This window comes from Lonchura striata, chromosome 4, assembly GCF_050655825.1.
Source record: "Lonchura striata isolate lonStrDom1 chromosome 4, ASM5065582v1, whole genome shotgun sequence".
Taxonomy (NCBI): domain Eukaryota; kingdom Metazoa; phylum Chordata; class Aves; order Passeriformes; family Estrildidae; genus Lonchura; species Lonchura striata.
This window is the reverse complement of record NC_140706.1, coordinates 4,502,315-4,529,444: the sequence shown is the minus strand read 5'-3', so window position 1 is coordinate 4,529,444 and position 27,130 is coordinate 4,502,315. Positions and strand designations below refer to the sequence as shown.

General features: G+C 37.7%; 2 long non-coding RNA genes across 2 annotated transcripts in view; one reads left to right on the top strand and one right to left on the bottom strand.

Moving 5' to 3' along the window:
• LOC146767496 (uncharacterized) overlaps positions 1 to 27,130 on the bottom strand; it is a 47,387-nt gene that overhangs the window by 7,709 nt on the left and 12,548 nt on the right. The window lies entirely within an intron of this gene.
• On the top strand, positions 6,352 to 26,410 carry LOC146767497 (uncharacterized). The gene is made up of 2 exons (XR_014954601.1): positions 6,352 to 12,380; positions 22,575 to 26,410. It is a non-coding gene; the product is annotated as an uncharacterized LOC146767497 (long non-coding RNA).

Here is a 27,130-nt window from a genome sequence, read left to right as displayed (position 1 = left end):
GCAAACTTCATCCTTTAGTCATCATTTCCAAGTGTGATACAACAACCATTAGGTTACTCTGGCCGAATGAAACTGTTTGCTTGTTAATATAAAGAAGCTTTAGTTATTCTGCATGAAATTAAAGTAGTTCATTAAGGAAAAATCCAAAGATATTTACCTCCTGACACACAGGAATAGCTCATTTGCTGTGATTAGAAGAAACCTGAAGCATGTAGGAGTTATGGCATTTAAGTCCCTGGGCAGTCAAAAATCATCAAATCCACACCTTTCATTTTGTCTCCATCATGCCTGGCACTAGTGACAGGTGTAACAAACTCCAGTTTGTGATTTGGAGGGGAATTAGGCATCTGACAAATTGAAGAAATCAGTTTTATCAAGAACAAGATGGGTTTGGAAATACTCCTAAGGAAATCTGAGACTCCTGGGGAACCTCTGCATCTCCAGACAATTTGCCTGGAGATCTTCAGTTTAGGAGACACGGGGGAGAAATGTCTTAGGGAGATGTGGTTGGGAGTTCTTGTCTTGAATGCAGGAGTCAGACTTGACATTTTAATTTCCTTTATGGATTCATCCCTAAATAGCTTCCTTTTATGATTAAGCTGTGCTGCTCACAGGAATCTTGTTGCAAAGCAGCAAATTTGACATCACATGTAGGTAGTAATCTACAGATGGGACAGTGTCTCCTTGTCAAAGATGCTGAACACATTAATTAAAAAATAAAAAAGAGACAGAGAGAGAGAAAACGTTCACTTATAATGAAAAAGCTAATTTAGCTTCCTGCCAGAAAGGCCATAACATGTGACATGAAATTAATGCCAGCAAAGAAGTAACTTTCAGTTGGTTAATGACTGATTTAGAATGAACACTGTCCTTCAGAAGTAAAAAAAAAAATCAAAAAACCCAAAAGCAAACCAATCAAAAACAAGCACAAAGAAAATTGTGTGAACCAAAATTTTCCCCTATCTGTAGTTCTCCCACCCTCCAGACCTGTATTCGGGATTTTTGGATATTTTTGAGAAATATAAATGTTTCCGAGACCTGTGTTTTTTCTTACACTGTTTCTTGGGGTTTTTTTGGGTTTTTTGGTTTTTTTTGGGGGGGGGGTTGTGGGGTTTTTTTTCTCTTTTTTTTTTTTTTTTTTTTGGTGTTGTGGGGGTTTTTGTGTTTGGGTTTTTTTCAGGGATTTTTTTCTGGAGGAGGAGCACTTTTTTATTTGGTTGATTGATTGATTTTTTTATTTGTTTGGGGAGGGGTTGTTTGTTTGCTTGTTTTTTGTGGTTACAATTTACTCTATGATATTACAGTGTCACTGACCTTGAGTCTGTAGGCCAAAATGTAGATCAGATTCTGTGTTTAGAATATCAATATGGTTAGGGTTAAATCAGACTCAGAAAAGCCAAACTAAAATGAAAATTTAACTTGCCAAAGGATACACCAAAATTGGCAACATGCTTAATTAAAAAAATACTACATTAATCTGCTCAGAATATAAAATTATCATCAGCAACAGTCATTACTGAAAAGAATTGCTCTGGAACTGTGAATTTAAGCCAAAGTGACTGAAGCCTAGTTCAGATGAGTGGCAGAAAGAGAAGTGATGGATATAATTTAATCACACTGTAAAGTCAATATATGTCTGCAGGAACATTTGCTGTTTACTGCAATTTCCACAGGTCTCTTACAGACTTTTCATTTTTAAATTGAAGCTTGCATAGGTTTTCTTCTGCATAAAGATTGTAAAGTAAATGCTGCAAAGAAGCTCATAGGATAGCTAAGTATAAGGATATACATATGCAGAACAAGTATGAGAATTTATGTTGTTATTCTAAAAATTATGCAGGGCTAACATTGGTGAATAGACACAGGAAAATGCTACCACAAGAGAAAGCAATAAAATAGGAAAATAAGGTTTTGGACTTATTACTTTTAAAATTTATGGTCCATGAAATGTATTCAAGAGTTCAAGCCATATCTTCAGGTGATTTAAACTGGTAAAGTTCTAAGGAGAGGAAGAAATCTGTGCTGAATTTCAGTGTCTCAGGATCCTCCTCACACAGAGGAGCCAAGTTTCCATCTCCATGTTGCTGCCACAGGTCACACACAGCGGGAAAAGCTGACTTTCCTGAAAAAATCAGATTATACAAAGAAGCTGATCTGAGCTGACATGATTTGATTTGGGTTAGAAGATTAATCCCAACTTCAGCTGCCAAGGGCTTTTAGATAAATAGCACTTAGCTCACTTACACCAAATGGATTTTTTTTTAAAGGAAGGAGTATTAATTAGAACAGCATGGAAGTGAAAGAAATCTGCAAAGACTTAGGATTCCTGTGACAAAGGCTATGAAATACTGCTGCCTTCAGAGATTAGAGTGTCCATGCTCAGAATGGGATGTGTGCTCTTGTGATCTGCTTAGCTGCTGTACTAATGGTTCATCTGCTGAGGAAAATCATATCTAAAGCACCGAGGAGAAAACACAATAGCCTGGCCTGCTTCAAGAGGACTGTGAGGACAAAAGGTTTGAAATTATTTCAAATACCATTCCTGGTGTTTTCTTCAGCTTGAGGCTGAGCAAAACCTTAATCCAAGACAGGACAAGCATTGTGACAACATGTTGGAAATCAAAATGTCCCTCAGATATTTTTGGATGCTCCGGGCCCAGGTCAGAAGCATTTGAGACCCTGGCAAGCAGCTGGAAACAGCTGTGATTTTGGATTTGAACCATGGAATGATTTACCAACCTTGCAGGAAGAACAAGAAGTCACAAAAGTTTAGATATTATAGTAGAAGTATTCACAAAGTAGAGGGAAGAACTTTTGAGTGCTGGACTTGGCAGTTTTAATGCTTGTACAAGGGGGGTTTTGGTTTTGTACATGGGGGTCAGAAGTTTTAAGATGCAGGGATTTGGGCCTGCCCTGTCCTCCCTTTTTCTTCTTCCTTACCTCCATGTTCTTGATGATGTTGGCGCTCACAGATTGGTTTAGAGTAGAAAATCACCATTTAATATAGGTAATAAGCATTGGGGGGAAATTGTAAATATTTATCATGTAATGTACCATATAAAAGACAGCAGCAGCCCTGGGCAGGGAGAGAAGAAGCAGTCGGTGTCAGAGAGGATGTCAGGGTGTGTGTGTGCCTCTGCCTGAGCTCTGAGCAAACCACAGCAGCCAGAGAAGAAAATCTTTTAGATAACTTACAATAAACTGCCTTGAGACTGAACAACAGAGACTGCTGAACCTTTCTTTGAAAGCACGGGTTGGAGGAGAGACTTTTCCACCACATGGAGCCACCCCAAACTAGGGATTGCTCTGGCAACACCAGAACATTGCAGTCCACTCCATGGGTGACATCAGTTCTGTGTTGTCAGCAGTCAGATGTGCTCGTTCCACGTGTGTTTCCATCTGTGTGCCCTCTCTGAAGTATTTTTTGGTTTGGTCATGTCATTGCTCAAGTTTCTTGTTAGAGCTGGTTGTTCCATAAGTAGCAGAATGTTTGGGTAAGTTGGCCCTAAATTAAAGCTGTGGCATCACCAGAATTGTGGTTCCCTAAAGCTCAGTAAACAGCCCATTCATAAGATGTTGGATGGCTAATGAATATTCTCTGGGATTTCCAAACATGGTTTTATTAAAACACTGTTCCAATGGCTGGAAATTTCTGCAAAAATTAGGGCATTGGCAATCAGCTTCATGTTTCCCAAATGTCAAGAACTTAGTTTAAGTAAGTTTTCTCCCTGTGGGAAATCACTGGAGACAGGTGACTCAAGGACAGGTACCCATCCTAAGTGTGTGTGATAGATGGGCAGATGTGGGGGTGTGAAAAATGTCCAGTAGAATTGACAAACTTCTTTATAAATATTTTTTAATCCTACCTAATACCTGGACTTGGATCACCCACACTAAAATGATGCCATTTAACCAAGGTGAGGTAATACTGTGTATAAAGAAGCTTGACATCTATAAAAAAGTAAAATATTTCTTTTGAAATAAGAAATCCTGGAATCCATATTTAGACAGGCAGAAGAACAATCCTTTCCACCTCAAATTATTTTGTGAGTTGAAGAGTTAAGTCTCACTCTTTACTGTCCAGGCATTATGACCACAAACAAGTGTGGTCCAGCTCTTAGGACATCTGGTTCATTTGAGAAATTTGAACAGATCCTGTCTCACCTGGGTTTTTTGTCTCCTTTTATTTCTGTAATTGTCATGAACAAAAAACTTACTTTGTAAGTTCAAGTTTTGTAGCTGCACATGCTCCTTTCCCTCTTATACTTGCTTAATAATTGCTCCTACCACATCCTACAGGACAAAAGGGAAGACTCCAATCTCATTTGAATTATTCAATGGCATAATTCTAGCAACCAGTTCCTAAAATACTGGCTTATTTCCTCTCAGTTTTACTTTTGTAGCTACATCTCTGTTTATCTAAATACACATATATATATATATATATATATGTATGTATGTATGCATATGCATATATATATATATAGGTGTGTGTGATTGTGTACATATATAAATATATAAAAATATAAACTATATATATTGGTTAAAAAATACTGGGTAATAAATACATAATAGCATTTCCTTTCCATAATCTTATTTTCAGTAGGCTATCCCATTCACACTCATTCTCCTTACAGAATAAAATGTCAGCCATAAAATTCCATCATTTTCTGCTCAACTAAATTTGAGTTAGGTATTCCAATTTTTAATTGGAATTTCCATGTGAAAGAAATTCTAAAAAATTTTTTCTCTTTTTTTCTGGAGAAGAGTAAGTTTATTACAGAAAGCATATACTCTGCATTTCTCCCCCTCAAGAACACAGATGTGGAACTAATAGTTAAGTTTTAAAGCACAAATATCTTTAAGGCCAACAAAATTAAGTTTTTGGAAATTGCTTTTGGAATGGCTGCTGAGTTATGACAGGCTCTTCCTGAAAGCTCTGGCAGACAGCCTCACACATTTTCCTTTTAAGATTGTTTATGATTAGAGATCTGGGTGTAAATCAAGGAAAAAAGGTGAAAATTTTCATTGCCTGGAGACTGAAAATAATCAAGGTTCTCCGTGGTCCGCCAAGATAAATATATAGGTAAGAAAAGTATTAAACTACATATTTTCACTATTAACAGTGATTTGACATTTCCAAGCAATAGAAGATGAATGAAAACAGAAATATGTGATGTTCTTTACCATAAGAATAAGGCAGGAAATAATAATTTTTTTCCAGATCTCCTGTCTGATGTGTTTATAACAGTATTCAGCTACTACCTGGTGTGCTTTTCATCAGTAAACTTCAAAGTACTTATCAAAGCAGATAATATTTAGGGAGATTTGGGAAAAATACAGCTAAAACAAATTTTGATCAGGTTTTGCATAAGAAGGAAAAACAAAACCACTTGACTTCCACCAGCTTTCCAAGGCATTAGGTAAGTTTTCACAGAAAGCACAAACTACACCTCAGTTTTTTATGGTGCAACAGTTTGTGTTGGCACGGGCACCACAACTTCCTAAAACATTGTCTGAGAAGGAATTCGCAATTTGTTCACTCCTTTAAAACAAATCAACAGTCCTGTTGTTGATCCAGCAGGACTATATGGAAATAATTTGGTTTTTAATCAGCCAAGACATGGGTGTAGTTAGGGGCTTTGCAGGTTCACTTTACACATCTCAGTCATTAATGCAGGGAAAGGTAGGAGGACCTGTCACAAAACTGCTTAGAGGGGATAAAGAATGGCCTCAATCAGGTCTCATGGGTAAGAGTGTGTTGGAATCTATGGTATTGATGATCCCGAGATTGTAGAAAGTCTCTGTCTGTCAGCCCCACTGCCAAAGCAGAAGCCATAATTGGTCTGTGCTGGTTTCCAGGTTGTTTATTCTGTTTCTCTCTCACATGTTCTGCTGCCCTGCCCAGCTCTGTCCTGCAGGGCAGCGTGTGGGGCTCTGCCCTCAGTGGGATGTGACAAACATTAAATACCAGAAACTCCCTGGGCTGCATTTACAAGAACGTGCCAATATCTGTCACCTACGTTGGACAGTGTGTCCCCAGCCTGAACCAACAGAAAAATGCCAACACCACAGTGAGACATGGAGGGCATGAAGAAGGAGAAAAAGGACAGGACACACCCAATTTCCTCCATCTTGTCCCCTTTGGACCCCTAATCTAGAATCCTAAAATTTTACTTTTGCACCTGTGCCACACTTAATTATTACTTATATCAAACACTCAGAGCTTGTAATTCATGCTGTAAGATTGAAAACTCTTTTCCATGGCCAGAGATCACAGACAGTGTCTCTGGGGACTCTGTCCAGGGGGGTTCCTGACCCCTGCCAGGGTCCCAGACCTTCCAGGGCAGCCAGAAGGAAGCCCTGGATTCCCACAAGAGTAGGATAAAACTCCTACTTGAGGAGGCAAAATCATCTCAGTACTTATTTGCTCAGGGAAGTTGCAACTGCCCCATCCCTGGAAGTGTCCAAGGCCAACTTGAATGGGGTTTGGAGCAACGTGGGAGAGTGGAAGGTGTCCCAGCACATGGCAGGAGTTGGAATGGGATGTCCTTTAAAGTCCCAACCCAAACCACTCCATGAGACTGTGATGCTCAGGTAGCTCCCAATGCAAAGACAGTTCTTGTGGCAGGTTTATCCTGCAAGTTGTGAAATATTGTTTCTTTGTTCAAAGTCTGAATATTTTATTGTTCATGTCAAAGAACTGAAAGGTGAAAAAAAAAAACAAACAAACTAAAGCCATTCCCTAAGGTCCTTGCCAAAGCTTTTTCACTGACCCATGTGATAGCTAGAGAGGATTATTGCCAAGCAAAAAGAAACAACAACAAAAAACTTCTATAAGGGAAAGGTTTTCAATGCATAAAAGAGATTTTTTGTATGCGTGGTATGGATGCAGAATGCAGTGCTTGATGACCCCAGAGGTGGCTTCTTCTCGTAAGATAGATGACAGTGTCCCTTAGACTTGTCCTGATGGAGTGAAGGAGTCTATTTCTGCTGAGCCCTTGCTCTTCACAGAGATGTGTTAGTGATGGTGGCTCCAGTGCTGACTCTGTGCTGCAAATAGAAACTCAACCAAAATCTCCATGTTCATTTCACAAAGGTCAACGAACAGACATCATTGCAATACAGCTTTTAAGCCTGAGGGATCTGATTTTATGTTGTATCATTTTAAATTTATGTCAATTTACCTCTCTGAAATCAGGTTGGGACTGAAATCAGCAGAGTTAGAAATGGCATAAAGCTGGAAGAAATAGTGGTGAGTCATGACTTTTATTTTCAAATAGAGGAGCCAAGTGTTTATGGTGGTTTCACTGTGAAGGGAGAATAAAAGGGGAGATTTGGAGTGGGTTTTGGTGTCTTGTCTGAAACTGTAGCTCAGCTGGCATGAATCCATGCAAACCAAACCCAAAATGCAACACATGCACACATCCCAGGTAACAAGACCTCTTGACTTTTACATGGCTTTAGCTGTAAGGTCACTGTCATTTGACATATTTTCCCTTGTAAAGTGTTCACAAAAAATCTGCAAGTAGTCATAGAGTGTTTGCAGGAAGGAATGGCTGCACAGAAAGAATGTAATCAGAAAAGATCTGCTGGTTTACACAGCAAGTAAAAAGATAATACATACAAACAAAACACCCTGAAAACAAAAGTAGTATTCTCTTCACTTCTTTGTGATTTCACTAATTGATCAGGCAACTGCCCAACTTCAAGCCTGAACTCCTTCTGTGGATTGTTGTCTTTCTGAATTAGTGGTAAAATCTCCAGCCTGCATGCATTGAATCCATACATGTATTGATGTGCAGCCAAGCATGACAGCTCTCTGCAGACCTGGGGAGTGATGGAATTCCAAGATGTTTTTTACTCCTCTGAAATACAGGTGGGTCCTGGCCTCAGAACACTGCAGTAAAGGAGTGCAAGTGCTGGCATGGTGTGCCATGCACTCAGCCAATCTGTGAGCACTCAGTGTGTTCTAAGCATTGTGCACTGCTTCACACCATGGCAGTAAATCTGGATCAATGCAGGCAGAAGCCCTCTGTGTTTTGGGGAAAATAAAAAAAAAAAACAACACTTTTTTTTCCCATTTCTGGATGGAAACTCTCTTGCATTCTTTCTCCTCTCATACATCCAAAGTACAGTGTGATTGTTAATAAAAAACAACTTACATTGAATTAACCTTTCCCTTCCAATTTATCTATAATTAGTGACTTAGGCTTTATCTTGTTTTTGCCATCCTAAGACTGAGAAATATTTTATAGGTGTATTTTTACCCTAGAACTCTTCTGTATCAATTCTACTGTATTTGTTGTATAAAGGCAAAAAACCCAGGAGCAAATCTTCTTCTGAAACCAGAGAAGACCAGGGAAGAGATGTTTAGAGAATTGGGAACTGCCAAATCCCAGCCCCACTGTTTTTCCCTTGGAAGAGATGCAATACAAATTGTGGAGTCCAGCAATACTGCCAAGGGAACAGTTTGAAAGCTGTGAAGGCTGCAGCTATGGCTGGACACCCCCTGGAACACCTTGTTAATGTGAGCAAGGACTGGGGAAGCACTGAACAGGGTGGCCCTGGAATGTCCAAGAAATGGGCAGATGAGATGCCTGGGGACTGGGTTTAGGGGTGGACCTGGCAGTGTTAGGTTGATGGTCAGATTAAAAGATCTTAGAGATCTTTTCCTTAAAGATTCTCTGATTTTATGAGAAATTTTTACTCATTCGCGTAGTCTCATGGGAGAAAACATTAAAGCAGGAGTGTTTTGGGGAATATAAATATATTGAGCTGGCAAATGCATGTCCAATACCTATTTTTTAAAGTACTTTCATAGTGGCATCTTAAATTAACAACTAAAACCCTTTAGAACCCCCACCAAAACTATGCCAGGTGCTAATTCTCTAACACAAGCATACCCAGACTGCTGATCCCATCATCTACTATAGGCAATTAATTTAAATGTATTGCAAAATAAAAGTTTAGATCCACATTCCCTATGCAGCTAATCAAGAGAGAGATGTTACAAGGGAATGCTGCAATGCAGAACACCTAAGATTTGCTAATGGAAAGTAGTAGAGGGACCAGGATTTTAAAAGATCCATTGGAAAGAGGAATCTGCTGTCACACAGGCAAAAAAAATGAAGATGAAGCACAAAAGGGAAATTATTGGTAAATGAACACCACACCCAGGGGCTGCATCTTTCAATCTTTGAACAGGAGCCAAAAAAAATTGTGGCATATCTTTATACCGAGAAAAAGGGAAATGGCAAAAACCCAAGACAATAAGAAGGTGGCAGAATCCTCATAGGCTCTTTCTTTTAATGTCTTCTTCCTCAGGAGGAAATGAGGCAGAGTGAGGCTTTTCATGGAGATGGACTGCTAAAGAAGATGTTGTGAAGGAAAGCAAAGTACTTGAGGAAAAATTAATTACATTGCACTTGCTGGCCTTCTTATTTTATTTTGTTTATTTAAATTTTCAGATGGTTTCCTATTTTATCCCAGATCAGACAGAAATATGGAACTATACAGTTGTAAGGGTCAAAAAAAGCAGGGTTTTGTATTCTTAAAAGTAGGTTCAGTTATTCCCATCATCCATAAGAGGTTTTTGTATAATCTGTTAATGATGATCTCCCATGTTGGAACTTTCCAGCTTGCCTGGTCAAAATATCCCAGTGTATCTTAACCCTGACAGTCTTTTTGCTCCTAATATTTAACCCAAATTTTCCTCACTATAAATTAAACAAACTGTTCTTTTTCTACCTTTAAAGGAGATGGTGAAGTGATAATTTCTTCTCTCTGCTGAATTATCCTCAGGATGGGTTCTGTAAAGTTGTGTTCTTTAAGCAACACTGGGCTGTGAATAAATCCTGTAAATATCTAAAAGGTAATATCAGGCAGACCAGAGACCAGGGCAATTCCTTTTTTTTTTTTAACCTGCATATTTGAGAAATAATTCTATTTGCATTTTTGCTATGCAGGTGTTAAAACTGATGTCATAAGATGTGCCTCAGTCAACACGAAGAGACATTGTATGTGATTCTCACCTGTCTGCTACCTTGGTTTTTATGATGTTATGACAACTTTCAATTTATTTCTCCCTCTGAGTTTAATATTTTCCATCTTATCTTATGCCAAATCTCTCCTGTGCTGTTGCTGCTGGTTCCCACAGGGCTGTGAGATCTCAGAGGGTTTACAATTTCTATGTGAATACAGATTAAAATGCCAATATGTGCATTCATCCCTAGTGCTTGGATTTTCCCCCCTTTATTTTCAAATTAGAATTCTGTTTGCTTACAGCACCTGTAGAAGTGAGTAGAGTTGCAAATGTTGACAGAATAATGCTTTCAGTTTTGTTCCAGTTCTTCTCTTCAGTTTGTTTTTGTTTTGCCTTAGTTTGTTTTTGTTTTGCTTTATTTACCTTTCTAACTCCTCATCTAGAGCACTGTGAAGAATTTGATATGGCACAATAAACTCCCCCATATAACTCAAATCACATGAGCTCTGTAACACAAGATGTTACTTGCAGGGCTGAGTTAGAAATAGAAGTGTCAGCCTTACTCTGGAACTCGCTGGTGTACGCTAAAACCTGTCCTGCCTCTTCCTCTCATTACCAGGTAAATGATATTGAGGGGGCAAACTGCAGGAATAGGCCAGAGAGAAAAAACAATTATCCAGGCTGGCAGTCACAACCTCACAAAAACACAGTGTGACTCATCTCTGGGAAAAATGAAGGCACAGTAAGAGGAAATTGTCACAAATACAGGGTCATGCTGGAGAAGCAAGATTTATCACTTGATTTGCAGAGTTGGGGTGCCATGCTCATGATATCTCATGCTGGTGCATGGATCACCAGCACAGCACAGGAGCAGCTGCAGATTCCCCAGGGTCAGAGCTGGGTATAAAGGATAGGAAATAAAGGACATTTCACTCCACCTTCAGGAATGATTTCACCAACAAGTTTCTTTAAACAGCACAACACTAACGTAGTGACAAAACTGACTGAAATTCCCTTTCAAGATTCTGAAAGACTGCTGGAATTTTTCCTCTCCCTTTTCCAACAGGAAAAACCTACAGAAGCTTCTGTACAATACTGTGCAAGTGGTTCCAGTGCAGCTGGACCAACTTTCCTGTCCCAAAGCACCTGATATACTGCCAACAAAGTTTTATGACTGTATTATAAACTAATTGTTCTCCTGGCTGTGAGCAGGATGAGAAGAACATACTTTAGAGGCAAATACTTTTAGTGTAATATTGAAAGTTCTCTCTCCTTTACCTGCAGCCACAGTAAATCTCTTTAAAATACATCCAGACAGCAGGACTGTGTTTACTACATTCCTGCTTAGCCAGGTTGTCCTTTTTCAAGGGAGGTGTCAGAATAGGAGACAGCACTTTCAGCAGAGATTGCATAACTGAATCAGAAATATCAATTCATACATCATTAGTTTAAAAGGATGGTACTGCAGTAAAGTATCTGTGCTGAAAGATATATCCTGCTCTCTGTAGCAGCTGAATTAACAGATCCTCTCACGGTGTAACAGGAAGACCAATCTAAAAGCAGAGCTGGGATGAGGGTTAAAAGAGAATACAAGCTTCTGGTTTCAGTCCCAGTCATGTTATTAACTGCAATATCAAGCTGTTTTTTCATCTAGGTATTGGTCTGAGCTGCTCTCTGCTTACATTGCTGGGAACATGTGAAACACAGCAGTTTCCTGATGAGAGGATCAGGGAGAAGAGTAATGACAATGCCAGGAAAGAAATGCCCCTCCTGTGCTGAAAGCTGCACCGGGCCCTGACCCCTGATTCCACCAGTACCAGGAATTCTGGCTGTGCAAATGAATATTGATCACACAAACAGCAACCAGGATGTTTAGGTTCTGTCATGATTTAGCCACCATGCAGTGAGGAGAGGTGAGCACCAGAGAAGACAAAGAGCTTTACCAAGCAGGTGATGCTACTGCCTGCTAAAACACTTGGGATGATGTGAAGATCAGTACATAACATTCAGAAGGTTTAGTACACAATGAACACTAAAAGTCAGTGTTCTTCAGTCCAGAGACTGTCCAGAGCTTGTGCAAACACCACCCAGGAAAAATCCAGGAGCTTGAAAACAGAGGAACAGTGTGTCAGTCCTGCCCAGAGCTCACCACACCCCCAGCACCCAGCGGCCTCCTCCCAGGACATGGAGGGATGGCAGCAGAAATTCGGAGCAGCACTGATCAGCCCAGCTCTGCTTGGTTCCTCTTCCTCTGCTTCCCTGGCATCCAGAGATGGAGCAAAGACTGAAAGACAATGCTATTGATTTTCAGAGCCCTGCCAACCACCAGAATTAGTAAGATCCTTGTGAACCCATTATCTTCAGATACAAGAAATCTTATGGACTTAGGAGGAAGGTGAGTTTTGCTTTGTTCTAGAATGATGCCTTGTGAAGGCTGACCTAGAGCAAAGATTTGACAGAGTTAAAAATTAAAGTAGGGATTTATTAGAAAGCTTCAATGGATGCACCTTGGGCAGCACAAGAGCCCAGCCAGGGCTACACCCAAGATGAACCCAAAAGGGTCACAAAATGAACCCAAGATTAACCAAAATGGTCACAAAATGAAGATCAATCATGGGGTCTCTCACTTTTATAAGTGCTGGTTCATTGTCATATTAGAGTTAATTGTCCAATTACAGCTTCAGTTAGGAAGTCCCATCCTTATTGTTTTTCTCTCTTCAGCCCATGCTGTTTATGCTCTTGGGCCTGAGATTTGGATCATTTGTCCTTGGTCCCCAGCTGGAGAAGGAATTGTTTTGTCTCCCTACTCTGTGCAGAGAGCTCACCATCCCCTAAAATGAAACTCAGACCCACACACTAAAGCAGCACAGAATCTGAAAAATACAAAAGCCAAAACCTGAGGCATCAGCAGCATGGTCAGGCTTTAACACAGCATTGAATGGACAGCCTTTCCTAGAAGTACTTTTCTTTTCTTCAAGAACAAGAGCAAGCATCTGGTTTTTTTCTCCTCCTGCATTTCTGTGAAAAGCTGAACACATTACAGTTAATGTGGTTCACTGGTTAATCATAAGGCTTCCATCAAATGAAGAGACATTTCCTTGAAAATTACACACCGGGGGAGTGGAGTGAGAATTTTGCTGGGGGATAAATAGCACATTGCATGGGTTGTGGAAGGAAAGGTAAACTACTAAGGAGAATATGAAGGATGAATAAGTTGGAGTAGCTTAAATTGCAGACCAGTATTTCTTCACATATAATCCAACTATTGTGAAGTAGGCAAAAATACAAAATGTTTTGCTCTTGCTTTAAAATAAGGGCAAAAAATTAAATAAAAATAGCACAAAAAATTAAGCAAAATATGAAAATATGTAAAACAATCTTTACATGAGTGCATAATGCAGTCTGCTTGTTCTTGAAGCTCTTTTAAGAGGTATGGATCTAAAGAGCCTAAATGCCTTGGACTGTATAAGTAAGGAATCTGATTTTAAAATTAATTTTATAATTATATTGCACAAAATTTATAATTGGTAATGGACAAGAACAGGTATTCCTGACAATTGTCTAAGTTTTCTCTCTCTAGCTGGAATTGGAATTTAAGAACAGATTTTATTGTGTTGTTCAGCAATGTCCTCTTTTGACTTTAAACAGTGACAAGATACCATAAGAATGACAAAAGTAAAAGAATTGCCCAGACGTTCCAAAATCTAGGTCTAAAGAGAAGGACAGAAATAAAGACTGCAACGTGAATATAGAATCTTATCTACCTCATTAATGCTGTATTTTTTCCAGTAGACAAAAATCAGAAATTATTTAAATAGCTTTGCTCTAAATTGAAACAGAATCTCAAAATTTCTAAAAAACAAAACCAAACCAAAGAAAAACAAACCCAAGGCAAAAAATCCCTAAAAGATTCCTTACAAATTTAAAATAAATGCAGGCATTTGTTATTTTCAGGAAGAGGAACAAGCACAGGCTGCCTGGTGCATGGTAGCTCTTTAAATGGTTTAGGCAGAGTTCTTTGGAGTGAAAGTCTTCCCTGCATAATGGGAATTACCCAGAATCCAGACAGCCCTGCCTTTGAATCATTCCCCTGCCTCATACTTCAGAAACCAATGACAACTTGAAATCCTGGGATACCTGGAGTGACCTTTGAAAATTCATTCCTTGCAAATCAAACAGATGGGCACAGAACACTTTGCTGTTTTGGAAAACATTAGTTTAAATCATTGCTTCAATAAAACATTGCCTTTCTTGCAAATCCTTGTTTGTTATGAATACACTCAGCACAAAGTTGCAGATCAGCTCTGGCTGGAACAGGAACTGCTCTGTTTTCTCCCATGTTTTCAAATTCCAAAATAAGATGAAGAAAAGAGAAAAATTACCAAAAGCATGGTGAAATCTGTTTATTGGTTTGCTAGGAAAACAGATATCTGTATTCAGAAGAGCAAATACCAGCTGAGCTGATTTAAAAATTAGGTTGCTGTGCTGCTTGGCACAAGTCTCACACTAGCACATACGAAAAGTCTGCTATGAAATTGGCATTTCTGGAGCATTTCTGTAGCACCTATGAGCATATTCATGAATGACACTTTCTTAAGGTGAAGCCTTAGCCCATTAGGTTTTTCCTTCTGGAAAAGGAAGAGGAAAAACTCTAGCAGTTTTTCAGAATCTTGAAAGGGAATTTCAGTCAGGTTTGTCACTACATTAGTGTTGTGCTGTTTAAAGAAACTTATTGGTGATATCATTCCTGAGGGTGGAGTGAAATATTCTTTATTTGCTGTCCTTTATACCCAACTCTGACCCTGGGGAATCTGCAGCTGCTCCTGTGCTGTGCAGGAAATTTAGAATTTTAGAAAGAAACTTTGCCCAATTTAGAACTAAAGATGTGCACAAAAACTCTGCACAGAATTGAAATTTGCAGTGTGCTGCTTCACCCCCAGGCCCGTGCCTTACTCCTCTCCCTTCTCAAACACTCTGTAGCACCTGATGTGCAAAAGGTGAAGGGAAACCCTATTAATCAACCACAAAGTACATTAAAGCACCTAAATAACTTGTTTATACAAATGATCTGCTCCACTGTAAGCGATGAGGTCAAGAGTCCCATTTGTTGTGTGGTGCCATTTTATTGATGTGGCAGGAGGCATCAGCAGCTGCAATTTTGTCACGCTCTGCTTTGCACCCTGCCAAGGATCATCACTCTTGGGCTGTCAGCGCCATCGAATATCCCAGTGCACTCTGCATTTTTGAGGGAGCCCTGCCTCAGCCATTAATCATGCAGGGAGTGAAATTTCCTCTGTCAATATGGAAATTCTGCAAGGGCAAGAAATGTGTTATCAATTTTTATTGAGGGAATGACAGCAAGAAAGTGGGTCAGTGTGAGGTTGCCTTCAAGCAGTTTCTTCAAAATTAAAATGATACTGACTAGCTGAATTTCATAATGTGATTTGACTTTAAACTCTTTTCCATACCAGGTCTCAAGGACTGACCTTTTTTTTTTCCTAAAAGGAGGACTGTAAACCTTATCCCATGACAAGGTCATTGGTTATGGCAATAAAAAGAGATTTTCCAGGGTCTTCCAGGTTTTGGAAAACATTTTAGAAAAACAGATTTACTGACAGGGATATTTAGAAATCCCCCCAAACTATCAGTGGTCATTCAGGTTGTAAAACAGGTACAGAGACTAAAATAAAGCAATATGAAATATTCCAGGCATTGCAACTTAACTTTCCTGTATTCATTAGGGGCAAGAATAAAAAAAAAAAATTAGTTATGAAAACTCAAATCAGCTTCAAAAATATCACAATTCAACTTATAGAATTATGGGTGATGGGTATTAACATAAAAAGATTTCTGAGGGAAGAGACCCCTTTGATCTATAAGACAAAATTATAATGAGACGCTATGGCTGGAAGCTGGAGGGAGATATTTCCAGAATAAAAATAAGGGAAACATTTTAAGAATGAATGAAATTAACCATTGGACAATTATACCTGGGTGGACAGTGACTATTTCATCCCCTGACATTCTCAAATCAGTAATTTTCTAAAAGAAATGCATTCACATATTTGCAAATTATTATGAGTTTGATAGAGGAATCGCCCTGGTAAGGAGGAAAATAAATAGGCAGGTGTAGAATATCTGTTAGATATCTGTTCATAAATGCAATATCCTGTTACTAATCCAATTACTTTTTTTTTCCCTTGTACATTTTCTTCCTTATAGTCATGAGAACAACTGCCCATGTTTTTGGTTTTTTGATTTGGGTTTGTTCCATGATTCCTTATCTACAGCAACAGAAGAATTGTTAACTGTGCTGAAAATATTTCCTCCTCAATGAAGGAGCTGTGGGAAGAGGCACAGGATTTTTCTGGGGTTACTGTTCCATGGCAGCAAAAATAACAACTGACATTCAGTACTGGGCATGATGATACGCAAACCTCAGAGGATGTAGTTTTTGTTTCCAAGGCAGAGTAACTATTTTGTAGGATGGGCTTGGGAGGTAGAGATTTGGTAAACAACATCTGCAGTAGTTAAAATTTAGTTCTATGTATATAGAAAAATATAGTTCTAGCAGAATCACTTCAAAAAGTTGGACTTCTTCCTCAAAGAATGATTTACTGGTGAAATTCTCTTCCACTGAAGACCCTCTGTCTCTGTTCCTGTTGAGCATTTGAATAATCTCGTATGCAATGTCCTCATTTGCAGCCTATAAAGTTACAAATGGAAGAAAATTCATGTGTAACAAATAAAATATTTATTTTAATGCTTATTCTTTCTGACATTCTCTAATTTTGCACTGAGATACTGTCCAACACTAAAGAAATCCCACAAAAATCAAAGGATAATTTAACCCTACCTGTAGTCGATTTCCCCATGTACAAGGCTGTGTATATTTACATGAAAAAAAATTGAAATTGGCTTCACTCAGATTGAGTACCAGGAAAGACAAACAATGCATCATCCTTGATTTACTTATATATTTGTTCAGAAATGCATGTGTCACAAAGAAAAAGAGGGTTTAATATTCCCTAAACATGACAGGAAACAAATGAGAACCAAACATGGAACTGCTTATTCTGGGGAGGATTTTTAATTTCACTTTTTTTTCCTTGCCCCTGTAAGCTGTTCTTGAACCAGAAGCAGCATTTCAGAGGGTCACAGACTTGAACTGCTTTCTCTTTACATATTTCAGTTAATGTTTCTTTGAGTGAGGAAAAAAAACTGAATCTGATGATCCCTGGGGTTGAGCAGGCTTAGATTGATGCCTCCATTCTTTGTGCCAGCAAGTGACCTTAATTCACATATTCCATCTATTATAATATATGGTATTATTTACTGCACTGACTCAGTGTAGTACTTTTTAAATATTTATGAGAGCAGCCTTTACATACATAGCACTGATGTTTATCCTTTGGCTGGTGACAGGGAATGAGCAGTGCATGGCTTGAACAATGAGTTTGGATTATGCAGAATTTATTGCTTTTCTTTTTTATCGCTTTCATGCCATAGACAGAAGCTTTCATCTGTTATAAAGTACAATACTGTTTTCTCCACATGATAATATTACTGACTTGCCAGATGTTTTTTTTTTTTTTTCCCTAACCCACCCTGTCATTCCTGGCTTTTAATCTCCCTTTGTGCACCTACACATCTCTTTTTTTGTTGTTGTTGTTAATAGAACACAAATATTTTACTGTATTCTTGATGTCCCGTGTTCTACTAATATTTTAAGAATGTCATGCTCTATTTAAGTGTCAGGATGAAGACATCTAATGTAATCTCTTTTTCCTGTGAGTGCTTCTGACTTCTTTTTTGTCTGTATAACTCTGTCTTGCAAGGAGCCTTTTGCAAACTAATGTTCTTAAGAACACTGGAGATGAAAACAGCTCACCTATGGCATTACAGAGAGATCAAACTGGCAGTGGCTGAATGGCTGGGGAAGTGAGATATTAGAAAGAAAAAAAGAAGCAATCTAAGCACAGTGAAGCAGTCAAAAGCTTATAGCTGAAATGAGGGATAATGAATTAAAAATGAGTAATATGTGTTTCTTCTGAGCGAGGTAGATTCTGGTTGGAGCTTCCAGACTGAAAATTTGGAAGGATTTGTCTGTGAAAAGGATGCTGAGACTGGAAAAGTTCAAGTTTGTCCTCAACAATGGGCATTTGATCTGCTCAAGGGAGATTTTCTGCCTGCATTCAGTCTGTCTTTTAGGGATTTGGATCTATCAGGCATTGATCAGAAAGAAACAATTAATTTAATATAAAATCACCTTCCCATTGTAATTGGTGGTGGTTATTTACATCCTACTTCACAGGCTGGTGTCTGTGTGGTGATGCTGAGCCTTTGCTGAGGTGCAGAGAAATAAAAACAAAGTGAATAGGAACAACAACAATAACAATAATAAAAACAATAATATATTATTAATAATATATATTATTAATACTTTATTTAGGAGGAATTTTGGGAAACAGCACCTCAGGTGATAGAAATAAATGTGGGTTATATTTGAAAACCACAATTTTAACTTTACCTGTTAAGTTTGTTTGCCAGACTGTTTGCCAGAGGTTGGACATTTCAACAGAATCTATTGCTGATAACACCTCAAGTTTTAACATTTCACCATAAAAATGTAAAAATGCCTGATATGCTAAAATAACTGTCTATGTATGGAAACCAAGGGCATGGTGAAGCAGTGGTAATAATCACATGAGGATGCCTACATGTTACAGTCTGAAGCTGTGGGTAATTATTTCATTTAATTTACATAACTGTGAGTTCTGCAGTTTTTCACCAGTGCTGTGACCATTTTCCAACTTGAACTGGCCCTTTCAAATCCCTTCGCATTGGGAATACCAATAATTTTTTACATGAGGCCTAAAAAATCCCCAGATAGTTCTCCTTGACATGCTGGATCACAGTTCTGCACAGCTGATTAATGCCTTGGCAAAAGCATAAAAGAGACAAACTGGAGAAACATATTTAAACTAAAGTCTTGAATTAGAAAAAGAACAAAATTTTTCCATGAAAAATGGCATAACCTTGCAATTTTCAAAAAACCATTAAAGGAAGTATAAGCTATTTTCATTTTTATTTGTTCTGTTTTATTCCTTCTTTCTGTTTTGGTAGGAAAGGAATCAATGTAACAACTCAAATTCATTTATACTTACATAAAATTGTTCACAAACTTGATTTTTGACCCTAGAATTAAATATATCTTGCAGTTAGGAGTTACTGGACTATTTTTTCTTTATTTAAATAGGTACTGGATGAATTATTAACTAGTTTATGAGTAAAAATAATCAAAAGCAATAAATTGATACTTAAAGCTCTATATAGCAGAAATTTTTGATACTGCTTATACTTGTAAAACTTCCATCACCCTGCAGATAAGTTTTAATAATTTGAGATATTAGCTCTTTATTCTGCAAGTGGAGTCATTTGCTGCAGCTAAAAGAGCAAGACATACAGAAAAAAATATAATTTTCAGGATCACAAATAAAGCAAACTGAAGGTTTCCCCTTTTGACTTATTCACCTTTTGGATTCTTTAACCTGAGGAATCCACAAAATTAATCACAAAGCTTTCTTCTGGTCTGCAATATTTGATACTTCTTTGAATATATTTTTTGTCTTGTTTGTTTTGTTTGTTTGTTGATCTCCTGTAATTAAAGCCATGTAGTGAAACAATCACCTAAATTCCTCACAATTTCACACTGTGTGTTCCAGCTGTACCTGTCTTTATAATACAAACACAAGTTCAAAACTATATTTATCCATAATCCTGTGAACACATAAAGCACATAAAAAATAGAGTGCCACTAACTTTGAACAGTTTACCTAAACTTAAAAAACAACCTAATGAACTCTTAAAAAAATTAAGAATGTGTGTGCCAAAAAAGTATTAAGAATATTAAGAAAGTAAAGCCTCAGCTTCTTGTATCCAAAGCCTATTCCATACATAACAAAAGTTTATTGGCTAGAGGCACAAGATTAATAGATTCTGATATCTCTGATGGTAGTTTGGGGTGAATCTACCAAAAAAAAAAAATTAAAAAAAAAAAAAATATATATATATATATAGCCAGGGTTAATTAGAAATTTAGGTGACATTGGAATATGGTATCATATTTAAAGCAGTATCTGCTTTAGACAGCTTTCATCTCACATCTTGTGGCAAGAGAAACGAATAGCTAAAGCCTGAAAATTGACCTCTTTTCTCTTTTTTTCACTTTATGACTGATAAGAAATGCCATCAACTGCACTGGAAAGCTTTGGAACCAAGGAGTTCTTTATGCAAAATCTAAGCATCATCAGAAATCATCATTACCTTGGCTGCCACAGTGAACAGTATTACTGCAGAAGCAACTATATAAAAAACCAAATAAGTTTCCCTGAAGACAAGACCCAAGCCTTGCAATTTCCCTGTCATATGCACGATTATCATCTACTCATAAATATCCTACAGGGAAGCCAAGGGATCTCAGTCTGGTCACGTTTTATGGATATGCACCATATGGATGAAGGGGAAATGTCTATGTTGACAAAAGAAATCACTGAACAAACAAAATGTTATCTCTAGGGTTCAAAGACAGACAAATTTACATAAGCAATGAGTCCCACAGTTTTAAAAGAAGGTTAATTCAGCATTTCAAAAGTTTATCCAAGAACATGATCAGTTCCATGAGCTAAAGTCTCTGAGATTAGAAAGGATTTTTAAGTGATATTAGCAGGTTTAACCAGGAGATTTTAGGGAATTAATATAGGCATCACTGAATAAATTCTATGAGCTGTGCATTCCAGCTTTAGATTCTCTAAATCTAACAAAAATGGCTTAATGATAGTGGGTGCTTTGACAAACCAGAGCCCTGCTCTTAAAGAAAATGACCCCAAAGTTATTTGCAAGAATAAAATACTTTGTAGCTCTTGCCAAATATTTGAGGCCTAAGAGGTATCTAAGCTTTGGATAGACTACTTAACATTTCCTCACTGTGCTGTTTTCTACAATTCATAAATAAGTACCCATAAACTATAGAAATATGGATAAATTAACCAAAAATTAATCTGACTTCATATCTGAATACCCTCAGAATGTGAGGGCTCTATCTTTTCATGTTTGCTTATCACTAAGTGTGATTAAAGATATCAGTGGATCTGACAAGGTTTGAAGTTCTAGTGATGCAAACAATGCAAAAACATTTGAGCCTCATTGAACCTGCCCATAACTATCTGATCCATAATTTGGGTTGGAAACTTGATAAACTAGCTCTCCCAAGAGAGCTTCAGTTTGTTTCCTCATATATTTTTCAATGGCCTATTTAATAGAATTTCCATGCTTAATATCTTTAATTGTTTTCTTTTTGAACTTCTTTTATATATGCACTAACAGATCAGTGTTGGACATGGAAGTTTTCTCCTTCCCTCTGTTGTTACAGATGCGTTACACAAAGACAAAGAAATGTCACCTAAATCCCAAAGGACCACCCACTCTGGATTCTCCAGCCTATCTTTTCTCCTGAAAGAAAGACAAATTAAGATTGCTAGAACTGATATGAACAAAGAAAACAAAGGCTCTATAGCCTTGGCCACAGAACGTGTTTGAGCCTTCAGCAATATTTTCAGGCACTCATAAAGCAGCACTTTGGCTTTGGAATCGAGTTTTAAGCTGGTTTTGAATTCTCAGGGATCCACAGGCTTGGTTCAGTCTGCCTTGAGCTTTGGTTGTGCTGCCAATCTTCGTGGTTCATCATCCATCTTTCTCAGAAAAAGAGAAATTCCTTGTTCAAACTTCCTGGCTCTTCTGTTTCTTGGTAATCTTGAAGAGCCTACAAAAACTTTTCATAGTTTTAAGTTTCAAGTTATTAGATGGCCCAGTCAGATTCTAATATATCACAGACCACTTAGTGTCATCAAATTATCTCCTGACAGACAGGAATCACTTCTATTCATGCTCTTGAATGACTTTGAGGATTTCAGGAGACTGAGGAGTTGTCACAGTTTTTGTAGTTCACTATGATTATTTTCCATGTTAAGGATTTGTGTTTTTGTTTTGAATTTATATCAATCCCATTCTAAATTTCAACAATTATGCATGATTAAAGGTCCTTTAGCACTTGGCATTTTCTTCAGAGAGAGTATTTATGTGCTCTAATGAAGTCAGTTCTCAATTTCCTCGTGAAAATTCAAATATTTATCACTTTCTGGCATTTCTTATGTCTTCAAAAGCCTTTATTTGTGCCTGCTCACAGTTTTGCAATACTGGGCTCACAGATGTCACAGGAAAGCTTCTGTTAACCTTCATTTTTAATGAATTAATCCCTGATTTGTACATCAGCAATCACAGTCACACCATTGCACAGAAAGCTTGATTTTCTTGACTGTAGAACACTTGGATCCATGTAGCTCCTTAAATTCCCAGCGCTTTTTCTGCATAACTGACATTCCCTGTTCCATGGTCTCTAATGCTTTATTCAGCTGTGCTGACACAGGATTTGTTTGAGAGGTCCAAAATTACCAAGTAAAACAAAGCTCTTCATATGACTGGTACATCCCTTTTTTATTCGATAAAACACAAATCCTTGGGTCATCTGCAGGTTCCACCAGGAGCAAATTCAGATCTCTCTCTGGGTGACTGATCAGCATATTCCCATCTCTCAGGATTATTTGCTGTGAATATCTCCATCTCAGTGGTTTCTTTCACCTCAATCTTTTTGACTGTGAATTTAACCTAGAATACCTCCAGGAGTTCCTCCCCAGTCTGACAGAACAGCACAAAGGATGAAGCATTTGTTGAGGTTTCAGATAACAACACAATGATGGAGAACTTCACATTTGCATTTTTAAAAAGACTAAGATGAATTTTGTCCTTTCCACTTGGCACTGCTCTGAAAAACCAAAACCATCAAGAACTCTCCTGGATGAAGTTATGTGTGACATCAACAAATAAACAGAAGCACATTTTCTTCACCATTGCAACCCTTAAAAGCTTGAGAGAGAAAACTGCATCAGCAGCAGCTGAAAACAGGTGGAATCATGACTCAGTTATGTTTCTTCTGAATTCAATTTAATTCCATCAAAAGTCCATCAAATGCTGTATCATTGTTGTCATGAGGTAAAACTCAGACCCAATAAAGATTTTTTTTTTTGTTCTGTAATTTTATCATTTACACCTCAGTCATGAGAACACACAAATGACCTTACAGATATGCAAGTCACAGAGAGCATCTGGCAGCTTTGTGTTCAGCCACCCTTCACAGCAGGTATCAGTCACAAAGTAATGCAAGCACACCTTGGGGCACTGCTGTTTGCACCAGCAGCTGCATTAATCTCTCCACAAGGAATACAGATTTTCATGGATTTTATTTGGCTGTAAAACTTACTTTCACACTGGTGCTGCCTGACTGTCACGAAGTTTTTAAAACATATTTTAAAATAGAAAATAAAACTGACAGATTTCATAGAACAAGAGCACCAGCTGTATGCAAGTATTGAAATCAGGCAAGTTCTTGAATTCATTGCACAGCCTAAGTGAGAGGATATTTCATTATTTATTTTCTAGGCAAAGTGAAAAAATCAGGGAATAGGATGGTTTGGGTTGTAAGGGATCCTAAAAAATAATCCAATTCCAAACCTGTGCTATGGGCAGGGACACCTTTCCCAAGCCCAGGTTGCTCCAAAACCCATCCAACTTGGCCTTGGACAGTCTAGGGATCCACACCAGGGCCAGCCACACCTTGTCTGGGACATTTATTAATGTTTTATTATCACAGAGTAATTTTATATTTGTCACAGAGTAATCTTACTTTTGCTGCAGCAGAGTGGCTCTCTTGACTGCCATGACATTGATTTGTCCAGAAAAAGGGGATCCATCAGGCTGAGCCTGAATTCACTTCTATAATTATGACACTGATTAGATCTCTCCTGGGTGTGATCTTAGAAGAACCCTAAGAGGTATTTGCTTGAGGTGTCTGCTCACCAGTTCTTTATAATGTTATTTTTTTCAGTTCTTTATGGCTGCCATGGTGTCTATGAATTCAGTTCATTTGCCATACCCACCTGGTGGCATTTGGGACACTCCAGGACACTCAGAGTAGCTTGCAGCCACACAAGCTCAGAATATTTGTGTTTTCCTCCCTACTGTCTAAACCTGGGGAGATGGCACAGCTGTGCTGCTGTGTTTGGAGTGGCTCCAGACTCTCACAGACATCTACTTTCAGATGTTGTAGAATCTGCAAGCTGAGGCCCACCCCAAAATTTGAATGTTTCATCTAAATCAAGAGAAGTACTAAACTGTGCAATGATTAAAATAGCAGGAAATTTGGGCCTAATTCCAGCTATAGACTGATTTTTGACTCAGAAAATGTTTTAGTGTTCATATTTCCCCACTGAATATGTGGAACAGGGGATATTCCCAATACAGATGACTGTTCATTGCTTAATTAAAAGCTCCACTTCCCAGTGGCTATGTGTTTGTACATTTTTTCTGGTTGGAGTATCCAAAAAATAGTCACCAGCAGATATAAAACCCAATATATCTGGTTTCCTTAAATGACCCAACTTCGTGGGACATTTCTGAATAACCACATAGTCACAGCCTCTTATTGTGACTAGTAAAAAAAGTTTAAAGAACTTACATTTAAAAATACCAGAGTTGGGATTAGGATTTTTTTGCACAAACCTTTTTTCTGGGCTGCTGCATGGCTGGGATTTTCCCCAGAAAGTCTTGGCATAAATGAGCTTCAAACTCACATGTGAATAAAGAGATAAGAGACAAGGTTATTTTGGAGAGTTGAAAGTAGTGTATTGCTCTCCCTATATAAAATCACAGTTCAGCAAATCAGGCTATTGGGGTCTGGAAGAAAAGTCTTTATTTTCTTTCACCCTATTCTCTTCTAACTTACCTCTCTATAAAAATCCTCCAAAACTTCCCTGAAGTTAATGAAATGTCACCAGAGTAAAAGGAATCAATTTCAGGCCATTTATGTTGTCTCACATTTGATCTTTTTCTGGATGTTTTACTTGTCTTTGTCTTCCTTTCTTATTTCCCAGGAGAGCAAAATAAGCAGGAACAGAGACCAGTTCATCACTGGATTTTTTTATGCCAGCATAAAGCCATTTATTTCAGTGCTTTATGCAGGTATGAAATTTGATTTATAATGTTTGGATGTGCAATGCACAAAGTGATAAGTTACAAAAGAAGTACATTAGAGAAAAGGTAACGAGATGAGATTCATAATGTTATTTTTCAACTTAAAGTTTGTTAAAGATTTGTTTCTTATTAAATGCCTGAGAGGCAGTGTATCAAATTTAAGATTTCAGAATTGAAATACAGAAAGATCTCTAACTGTCATAACAGCAGATAAAGTATCAATAATTTCTGTTTTGAATGCAATCTGAAATTGAATTTCTTTCATTCTATGACAAAGTTGATAACAAAGCAAAATGAAACATTCCAATAATGTACATTCCATATTTCTGAGAATAAATATGATTTCTTTGTTGAACAGCCTGGAAATTGTCACATTTCATGTACAGAGACATTAAAGTACTAAAGTAAGCAGTGATTTTCAATCAGAGTAGACAAGAACTTCAAATTAAAATTACATTACTAATATGGTCCATTGTCTCTGTCCATACCTTACCTACAAAGTTCCATTCTCTTTTGGTTTTCTTTATGCAGTTTTTGTTCATGTCCAAGTAGTTTAAAATGTTAAGTTCAGCAATGTATTCCAGACACAACCTAGCTTTGGTATTCCACAGATGCAAAACTCCTCTGAAATGTTTTTTGAATAATCTTTCTCTCTAAAGTAGGTACAAACAAAATCCCTTCTCCTGATGTTGCCTGTGCCAGTAGTTACACTCAGCAGGACTTGAATTTTATCCAGAGGAAAACTCTATTTGGTTTAAGAAAGACAGAAAAACTTAACTACAGCTATAAGACATAGCTTTGATTAACTTTTGGAGGATAGATGTCATTAATATTTTAATAAAAATGTTTCAAAGGAAAGCACAAGTCTAGGGAAAAAAATTGAGGACATTTTCTGAAAGGTTTTACCTTTAGAATCCAGTGTAGACCATAGAGTTATGAAAAATTAAGTTTTAAGCATACTTGGTTTAGGTAGACTTTTGGTGAAGTGCTTTACTCTGTATTTCTAAGAGAAAAGACAAAACGCAAGGTTTATAATTCTCATCACCAAAGCATACATGAATAATACAGAACAATAATCTGCAAAAACAAAACAAAAAAAAAAAACTGACCTCAAAGGATTTGGAGAAATTATCTGGGGGCATCTGCTCTACTGCCACTTCCAAAAGATGAATCATTTAGCATTCTACCAATGCAAACTCTGTAGGAAACTTTCTTTGAATATCTCTGTTTAGCTGGTGGATATGTTTTGTTAAACATTTAAAATATATCAATCAAATTTAATCTTTTTTTTTGTTGTTTTTTGTTTGTTTTGTTTTGTTTCCCCTGCAGGGCAAGTCACTAGTTCCTTATTGAATATATTCTGGCCCAAAATGAACTAGGTATTTAAACATTTATATGTGCATAACTTTAAACACAAGCTTAAAGACAATGACTTCTCATGTGCTTGGGTACCTTTCTGGGACCTATAGGCCTAGTCCAATTTCAAACTGTCTTTTCATTCATTTTAATGAATATTAGATTGGATGCTATGTGAATTAATTTCACCATTTTCATGTCCCAGTATATCTCCCTGGGGACTGAGTGCAAATATTTGAGATTCAACATGTGCTGCTTATCACTTTCATTTAGAAAAGATGCCATGTTTTCTATCTTCCTGCTCTTTGAATGGGTGAACACAGAAGGGCTTCCCACAGGATGCCTTTCAGATTTAAATCTCACCTTCTAGAGATGCTCATATGAGGATTTGCTTTTCATTTGCTGTGAACATTTGTGCCAGTAAAACTTCATTGTCTGGATGAGTGCAGAAAGTGAGTGTAAAAGACGTGAGAATTTTAAATCCTTTGCTGCTAAATCTCTTTTACATCTTCTGCTATGGCTGGTGAACAGATGAGGGCTGGCTGCAAGAACCAGGCATAGAATTTGATTTTTCCAGTCACATTTTTCAATGGATTAGTTGAAATTACTCTAAATCCTAGAGTGCTGAGTATTGTAGGAAGGCCA